The sequence below is a fragment of the Apis dorsata genome, unplaced genomic scaffold (assembly GCF_000469605.1).
Source record: "Apis dorsata unplaced genomic scaffold, Apis dorsata 1.3 scaffold_150, whole genome shotgun sequence".
In the NCBI taxonomy this organism is placed as follows: domain Eukaryota; kingdom Metazoa; phylum Arthropoda; class Insecta; order Hymenoptera; family Apidae; genus Apis; species Apis dorsata.
This window is the reverse complement of record NW_006263441.1, coordinates 157,054-165,901: the sequence shown is the minus strand read 5'-3', so window position 1 is coordinate 165,901 and position 8,848 is coordinate 157,054. Positions and strand designations below refer to the sequence as shown.

Below are 8,848 nucleotides of genomic sequence, written 5' to 3'. Positions count from 1 at the left end.
AAAAAAAAAAAAAAAAAAAAAAAGAAAACACAGCATAATGACTCGTCGATAAACGAATTTCGTTTATCCGATATTAAAAAAAACGTGCGTTAAGCGAACACGAAGAATAAAAATAACTCGAGAATTCGGTGGCTTTCTCCTCGATTGAAAGTCCCCAGTTACCTGCCTCTTCGTTATTGCCAATGGCCTGAATCGTATTCATCGATTCCTCCTTGCGTATCCTGCGTGGCTAACATGTTACCGATCGCCGCACTGACATCAACTCCCGTAATATGAGCCGTACGGTTCGGTGCGATGCAGCTGCGCGATGCTCGATCGAAGCCAGGCCCATCGTCCATCGTTGCGTGGCACTTTCGCATTGACCTGGCTCGAAGCCAAGTTTTTTTCTTTATACTTCTCTTTCCCTCATAATCGCATCTCGCCGTTTCCAACGTCTTTGCTCGCGTTCTTTCTTTCTTTCTTTCTTTCTTTATCCTCGTCGTTCCTAGCACTTTTTCGTGCTTCCCGCTAAGAGGAATTCTTGTATGCCGGGATAGTTATTACTTACTTTTCCAATGCTCTCTCTCGAGATGAGAGGCTGCACGAAGACGGAACTTGTTAAGGGGAACTTTGAATTCTTTTTGGATTTGTTTTCACTCCGTTTATTCTGCTTTGTCTTTGATTTGCTGCAATAATGGTAACTTGGAATATGTAATTTTTTTTTTGTTATTAATGTTATTTTGTTGAGGAAAGAGTTTCGTTTGATATAAATATATTTTTTATTCATTCTCTGTTCTCTCAATTCTCAGGTAGGTAGAGATATAAATAAAAGATTTAAATAATATATATTCTTATATTACTAATCGAATATTGTATTTATCCATTGTTCAACTTAATATATTTCAATGTACTGTGCTGTTGATTCTTTCCTGAAAAATCGAATTAGACGAATATAGAATATCAATTTTTTCACGATAAATAATTCGCGAGAAGGAAATTTCAAAAGTAAAAATTTACCAACACGCGAGCAACGAGAGATTCCACGACCGCAAGAAAAACTCTTTCCAATTCGCACTTACAGCGTCTCGCAATACCCTCTCCCCTCATCCCTGCCATGATTTTTCCACAAGAAGTGTGGTTCTCTGAAACACTTCCGCGAACGGTGAAGTGACGTAAGTATCCTTCAACAATGCGACCACGAGTGCCATTAAATGCACAAATGCATCTCGAGTTTTTTCCGCATCGCGCGTGTTGATCGTAGATAAGCGGCGAAACGAGAAGAAGGAGGAGGAGAAAAAAAAAAAAAGAAAGAAAGAAAGAGAAAGAAAAATATACTTTCGAGGATAAATAGATTTGCACGCAGGCGCGAACGTGTACGTCGGTAAAAATGATTTTCGCTTACGAAACGGATGCTCGCGTCTCCCATTCACGCGACTCGATTAATTACGCTCCTCTTGAATGTCGCGGAGCGTAAAAGCCCGTTTCGAGAGCAGCCATCTCCTTCTCTGTTTCGGTATATCTGGGTATGCAGATTCTGCCTATTCAAAACCTTTGCAAAAACTTTTTTTTTTTTTTTTAACTATTGCATCCGTGGCGCATCCGTTTGAACGGTGAATCGTTTCCATTTTCTAATGGCCGAGATTTTCCGCCCGTAATCGCGCCCGATTCGCCGGGCTCGCCTCGTGTGAAGTGGAATTAATGGGGAAAAATAAACGCGCTCGTTGCTTCGACTGATATCTAGATGTAAAAGGAATGTTTGGAGAAAAAAAAGAAGGATTTTACTTTGAACGTAGGATGGAAGAAATAAAGCGGAGGAAAGAAGAGAAGCGGTCCCCACTCGTTGAATATTATCGTTCATGTTTAGAGTACGTAAAGAAGAAAATCTGGATTTTATCTCGAATGTTTCGTTTTGATATTCGTGGATGGAAGAAAAAAAAGAGAGAAGCGCTCGTTTTTCACTGCTGAATATTATTCGATATTTAGAGTATGTAAAAAAGAAAATCTGGATTTTCTTCACTGCTGAACTGATATTTAGAGTATGCAAATAAGAAAATCTGGATTTTATTTCGAATATTTCGTTTCGTGCAATTGAAGAAAGAAAGAGAAAAGTACTCGTTTTCCACTGCTGAATATTATTCGATATTTAGAGTACGTAAAGAAGAAAATCTAAATTTTCTTCACTGCTGAACCGATATTCAGAATATGCAAAGAAGAATATTTTATCTCAAATGTTTCGTTTTGATATTCGTGGATGGAAGAAAAAAAAAACAGAAACGTTCGTTTTCCATTGTTAAATATTATTCGATTATTTAGAGTACGATTATTTAGAATAAAAAAGAAAATGTGGATTTTCTTCACTGCTGAACCGATATTTAGAGAAAATCTAGATTTTATCTCGAATATTTTTAATATTCGTGGATAGAAAAAAAAAAGAGAAAAGTACTCGTTTTCCACTGCTGAATATTATTCAATATTTAGAATACGTAAAGAAGAAAATCTAAATTTTCTTTTCTTCTTTTCTTCATTGCTAAACCGATATTTAAATTATGCAAAGAAGAAAATCTGGATTTTCTTCACTGCTGAATATTGATATTCAGAGTATATAAAGAAGAAAATCTAAATTTTCTTCATTGCTAAACCGATATTTAAAGTATATAAAGAAGAAAATCTAAATTTTCTTCATTGCTAAACCGATATTTAAATTATGCAAAGAAGAAAATCTGGATTTTCTTCACTACCAAATCGATATTTAAATTATGCAAAGAAGAAAATCTAAATTTTCTTCATTGCTAAACTCCACTGCTGAATATTATCCAATACTTAGAATATGCAAAGAAGAAAAATCGGGATTTTATCTCGAACGTTTGGTTTCGTGCAATTGAAGAAAGAAAAGGGGGAAGAGGAGGATGAAAAAGTGGATCGAAAGAGAAAAGCGCTCGTTCTTCACTCGTTGAACCCGTATTTGGCGTAAAGAAGAAAAAAAATTTTATCCAGAATTTCGATTCGTGCAACGATTCTACAACGAAAGAAAGCGGATAAAAAAAGGAGAAGCATTCTTCACTTCTGAATATCCGATATTTAAGAAGAAAATCGGGATTTTATCTCGAATGTTTCGTTTCGTGCAACGATGCCCGTGGAATGGAAGAAAGAAAGAAAGAAAACGGGAGAAAAGGGCGATCGAAAGAGAAAAACGTTCGTCGAATATTTGGAAAAGAAGGAAGAGATTTTTATTTTTATTTTTATTTTTAGTTTCGTGGAAGGAAGAAAGCAGAGGTAATGAGAGAAAAGGGAGAAAGAGAGAGAGAAGATTCAAAAAAAATTTTATCGTCTGTGTGGAGAGAAAAACTTCTTCTTCGATTCGATAGGCAGTAAAATGTTCAAATAAATAAGAAGAACGAATTGTTTGCGATGGATATTATTTTTATCAACGGAACAAATGTGCCTCAATGTACTTTCCTGCGTGTGGAACGATGCATTATGGATTTCCAATAGCGCGTAGTTTATCAGCCTTTAACGTAGCCTGTTTTTAACGTTCTATAAATCGCGTAACATGCATATTATTAGGTTAGATAATGTGCGATAAATTATAGTAACAGGATATTGCTCGGTAACAAGATAAAACAACATTTACGATTTTAAAAAAAATATATAAAAAATATAACGAAATATTGTTTCTTGCGATGCAAAATGCATGATGATTTTATTTATCTCCTTTCTTTTTTTTTTTTTTAATTAAATTCAGAGATCGAAAAATAAGAGATCGATAAAACGAATTGAATTGTTTCAATTTTAAAAAAAATTGAATCAATTTTCACTAAAACAACATTTATTATGAATTTGAAAAAATATAAAATATAACAAATATTGTTTCTTGCGATGCAAAATGCATGATAATTTTTACTTAAATTCAGAGATCGAAAAATAAAAAACGACTACGTTATAAAAACTATTCGTAAAACGAATTGAATTATCAATTTTCACTAAAACAACATTTATTACGAATTTGAAAAAATATAAAATATAACGAAATATTGTTTCTTGCGATGCAAAATGCATGATAATTTTATTTATCTCCTTTCTTTTTTTTTTTAATTAAATTCAGAGATCGTAAAACGAATTGAATTATCAATTTTCAAAACATTAAAATATTTACGAATTTGAAAAAATATGAAATATTGTTTCATGCGATGAAAAACACATGATAATTTTTACTTAAATTCAGAGAAAAATAAGAAATCGTAAAACGAATTGAATTACCAATTTTCAAAACAATATTTACGAATTTGAAAAAATATAAAATATAACAAATATTGTTTCTTGCGAAAAACGCATAATAATTTTTATTTAAATTCAAAGATCGAAAAATAAAAGATGACTACTTTATAGAAACTATTCAATCGTAAAAGGAATTAAATTATTAATTTTCACTAAAACAATATTTATTATGAATTTGAAAAAATATAAAATACTGTTTCTTGCGATGAAAAATCTATGATAATTTTATTTATCTCCTTTTTTTTTTTTTAATTAAATTCAGAGATTGAAAAATAAGAAACGACTATGTTATAGAAACTATTCGTAAAACTGAATTAAATTAAATTGAATTATCAATTTTAATTAAAGCAACATTTATTAAGAATTTGAAAAAATATAAAATATAACCAAATATTGTTTCTTGCGATGAAAAACGCATGATAATTTTTACTTAAATTCAAAGATCGAAAAATAAAAGACGACTACGTTATAGAAACTATTCGATAAAATTGAATTATCATCAATCATTATCATTTTCTTCTAATACAACATGTCTTCTTCATCCACAGTATCTTAGCACGATTGCATAACCAGTAATTCAAACGTTACCTCCTCTACAGAATCTCCATACCCTACACATGACGCGGCGATGAAGGTAGCCGCATTGTTGGCGAAATTGTGGTTCCTTCCACCCTATATACTCGAATGCCCAGGAGCGCGTTAACCCTTTCTAAACTCATTCACCAAAGGGTGGAAAAAAACGGTTTCGGCACCTTTGTGCATCCTCCCTCGTGTTCAAAGTGAACTTGACTCGTGATTCAACGAGATAACTTAAGAGACATTAACTTTACTCCTAGAGAAGAAAATTAGGATTTAACAATCTAAAAGATTAACGAACGAAATATCCGTGTACTTTTAAAACTTAAATTTTGATTATTGAATCTTTGAAAAAAAACATTTTAATATAATTATTTTTGGAAAATCAATTTTAGAAATCGAATCGAAAATGTAAAAAAAAAAAAAATTGGTGTAGAAAATTTTTTGAAATTCGCATTTTAAATCAACAGATTCTTAAAAATTAATTTACGAATGTATCAATATCTCGTGAGGTGTCAAAATCTCGTCAAATTATTTAATTACGTTGCAATCATATTTGAATGGAAAAAGAACGTTATTTCGATGGAATCGTGTTTTAAAGAACGTTTTGCTTGCACGTTTTCGAATGATAACGTATAACGTTAAACTTAAGATTAAAATGAAATGAGGCGAATTATGGTGGAAGTTTATCGCGGCACGTTATTGCATTAATAAACGCTTCAAACCGGTAACCGGCACTTTGTAACGTGTATGCTTCTATGGTTGCACCTTAATCCATGTCTGGGTTATGCCGAAGACCTTCAATCGCAATTAAGCTTTATGGGGAAGGCTGATACACGCATGCAAAGCGTTCGTTTCACCCGGAACTTCACTGCCAGTTTCTTGTGCACCATCTTCCATATCGATGCTCTACCAAACGTTTACTTCGATGTTATACGTTTGATTTTAAACAAACGAAAACTGGAAAACTTCGTTCGAGCGATAAAAATAATTTCTTGTACGTAATTAAGTGTGATATTTCTTAAATTGGTGACATTTTTTTAAGTAATTAGAAAAGAAAAAGAAGAATTGTTAAATCTGATGAATAAATATGATGAATTATTGGATAAATCGTGGGCGATCAAATTTTTCGAATCCGCATGTCCAAACATAACCTCTTAAAAAACATCGAAACGATATACGTGTACGTTATATTTTTTAAATTGGAAAAATTTTCAAGTAATTGGGAAAAAAGAATAAATAAAATAACTGTTAGATGTTATTATGTACATACGTATGTATAATAATAATGATCGTTCTTCGAATCCATAATGATTCGCAAATTCGTAACTTAACCTAACCTCTCGAAAGACATCGCGCGATGTGTATTATTCTTAAACGTACGTACGTAATATTTCTTAAATTAGAAAAAAAAAATGTTAAATAATTGGAAAAGAAAGGAAGACAATGAATAAATAGAAAGAAAAAATTATTAAACAAACCTGTGGGCGATCGTTTTCCGCAACCATGGTCGGCGATGCATCGTTATCGTTATCGGTTGCAATACACGTCCATCCCACGATCTCTCCCGTTTTCGGTATAGAAAGGGAGAGAGGCGTGGCCAACGCACGATAACGCGTCAAGTTTACGCCGCGTTAATTTATCGATAACTGGCGGTGAATCAACAACGATGGATAAAGTCGTCGTTGGACCCGTTCAAGGTGCATTTACAGATGTCGATAAGTGGTCAGACTGGTCGTAGACGCGGTAACATGGGTGGACACCTTGACGTTGATCGAGTTACGTGGAAACGTTTTCCACTTTGCCGTTTCTCCTCCCTACTTTGATACAATTAGCTCTTGGTTATACGGAATTGAGATCTAGAAACAAGCGATTACGAGGACTCCTGGAGTTAAAGGTGGATCTCTCGTGCGGAGGGTTAATTTCGTACCAGTTAAAGTGTCGTTGACCTGGCGCTGTTTTGCGCGGAACAAGAGTATCTTTCTATGTGTTTAGGGAGAAGTGTACTCTCTCTCTCTGGGAAGCGTGACATTTGCGTTTCTTTCTTTTCTGAAATATAAATTTGTGAATATCTAGAAGGAAAAAACTTGATATCTAAGGGAATTTAAGAATTTTGAAAAATCAATTATTAAGTTAAAAAATAAAAATTTCAAGATGAATTTTAAATTAATGTTTTCGAAATTAATAATTCAAATAATTCGAATTGCAACAATCTCTTTTTAACGCAATTAAAAATTAACGAACAATAATTTTCTGAGAAGAATATTCGACGAGAAATTTGCTCTCGCAAAAAACATTCTAGTTTAAGAAACGCAGAATTGAACCTAACCTAACTCCAACACTTTGTAACCGACCGCAAAGAAAGCGCGCTTAATTCCGGAAAGCACTCGAATATTTCATCTCCAAAACTCTCGAAAAACTCATCAACATCCACCAGAGCTTAACCACACTCAACTCTTTTCCTGAAATGTATCCTTCGTAATTATCACGACTCGCCAATGGCGAGTTTACCGTATTCTCCCGATCGATGGCGCAATAATCGCGATAGTCGCAATAAACGAAGCTATAAAATAGCTCGAGAACGTCCCAGTAGTCCTTTATTGTTTCTTTTTCTTTTTATTTATTTTTTTCATTATATTAGAATATGATATATCTCTCCTCTGATGACATTTTATCGACCAACGATCATCAATGCTGAAAAAAGTTGTAATATCAGATCCAAAAAATTAAACAAAATAATATTTTCAAACAGTGTTTATTTGTACAGGATAATATATTTAAAGAATATTTTGAAGATAGATATTAAACTAAGGTTCAAAACAAATACGAAAGTACGTAAAAATATTAAGGCTTATTTATCAAGCTGTGTGTGCAATTATATTAGGTTAGGTTAGAAAGTTCGTGAAAGGAAACGAAGATAAAGCGAGATAGTTCTATCTTCATTCAACTTATTAAATTAATAAACCTCAATATTCCCGTACATCGACTTATATTTTCTCTTAAAATCAACGTTCCAAAAGTTAGTTCCAAATTATTCCACGAATATAGAGAGCCCGGTACATAAATATTTCGCTTTTCCATTGTTCCACACTTATTCGAAACTTTCTGTCTGACAATCGGCCGCGAATCTCTCGGCGGAAACGAGGATCTGTGAACGTTCGTTCCATCACGGAAACCAAGTCCGGTTCGCGAGAAGATTAAATTTGTCGTGGACTCGTTCCACCGCGTTGACGGTCGGTTGATGGTCGTTGGAAGAGTTTCGCGACCAGTCCCGACAGGCGTGTATCTCCGCGAGGTCGACGTCTCCGCACTCACCATGACGAATGTTACCCGATATCTCGCGCCACTGTCCGCCGGGATTCTTCTCCGTCTTGTCTCCCGCTTTTTCGCAGTACCACTCTCGTTTCGCGTACCTTTCACGGTCCGCGTCTCCTTTTCCGGCACTCGAGCTTTTTAGTCTCCGCCTTTCGCTTTCCGCTTCTTTGCCTCTCTTCTTCTTTGCCTACGTTTATTCCAAAGTGGAAACGGATGATTCGATTGACGGTTGGTAAGATAGGGATTGGATGGAATAGGGATATGTGTTATATTCTATGAAATTATTGAGAATTTGCTATCGCAATTTTTTTGAATCGATAAATCATTATCGATCTTGAGTGAAGTGAATCCATTCGAGAGAAAAATTGTTTAGAGTTAATTCTTAAAAGTAGAATGTTTTAAATGGAAAAAAAATGTTTTTGCTCTCGTCTAGAAAAATTTTGAACGAAGATCGATCGAATTGTTATCGATTTGAAAAATTTTGAAGAATAAAAGAGAATCGCTCTCGTAATATATTCTTTCGCGAGTATATGTCGTTTTTAAACGACAATTGCACGATTAGCTTTTTTATTCATACGATTCGTATGAAACTTAAGACCCGACGATTGACAAGAGTACAACAGTAACAATTCGATATCCACGTGTAACGCAATGCTGTAATGCACGTTTCTTACGTCTCGTTCATCTTGTTTAAATGAAACAA

At 33.9% G+C, this 8,848-nt stretch overlaps 1 protein-coding gene and 1 long non-coding RNA gene across 6 annotated transcripts in view; one reads left to right on the top strand and one right to left on the bottom strand.

The window, feature by feature from the left end:
- LOC102680652 (wiskott-Aldrich syndrome protein family member 3) overlaps positions 1-8,848 on the top strand; it is a 40,640-nt gene that overhangs the window by 10,232 nt on the left and 21,560 nt on the right. The gene's annotated exons all lie outside the window — the stretch shown is intronic.
- LOC102680247 lies at positions 5,528-7,501 on the bottom strand. 3 transcript variants are annotated; one of them, XR_421393.2, is made up of 4 exons: positions 7,075-7,501; positions 6,761-6,902; positions 6,312-6,689; positions 5,528-5,798 (listed from the first exon to the last, which is right to left on the bottom strand). It is a non-coding gene; the product is annotated as an uncharacterized LOC102680247 (long non-coding RNA). The 3 variants fall into 3 exon arrangements; XR_421389.2 differs by having other exon boundaries at positions 5,528-5,790; positions 7,075-7,500; XR_004150107.1 differs by having other exon boundaries at positions 5,528-5,790; positions 7,160-7,500.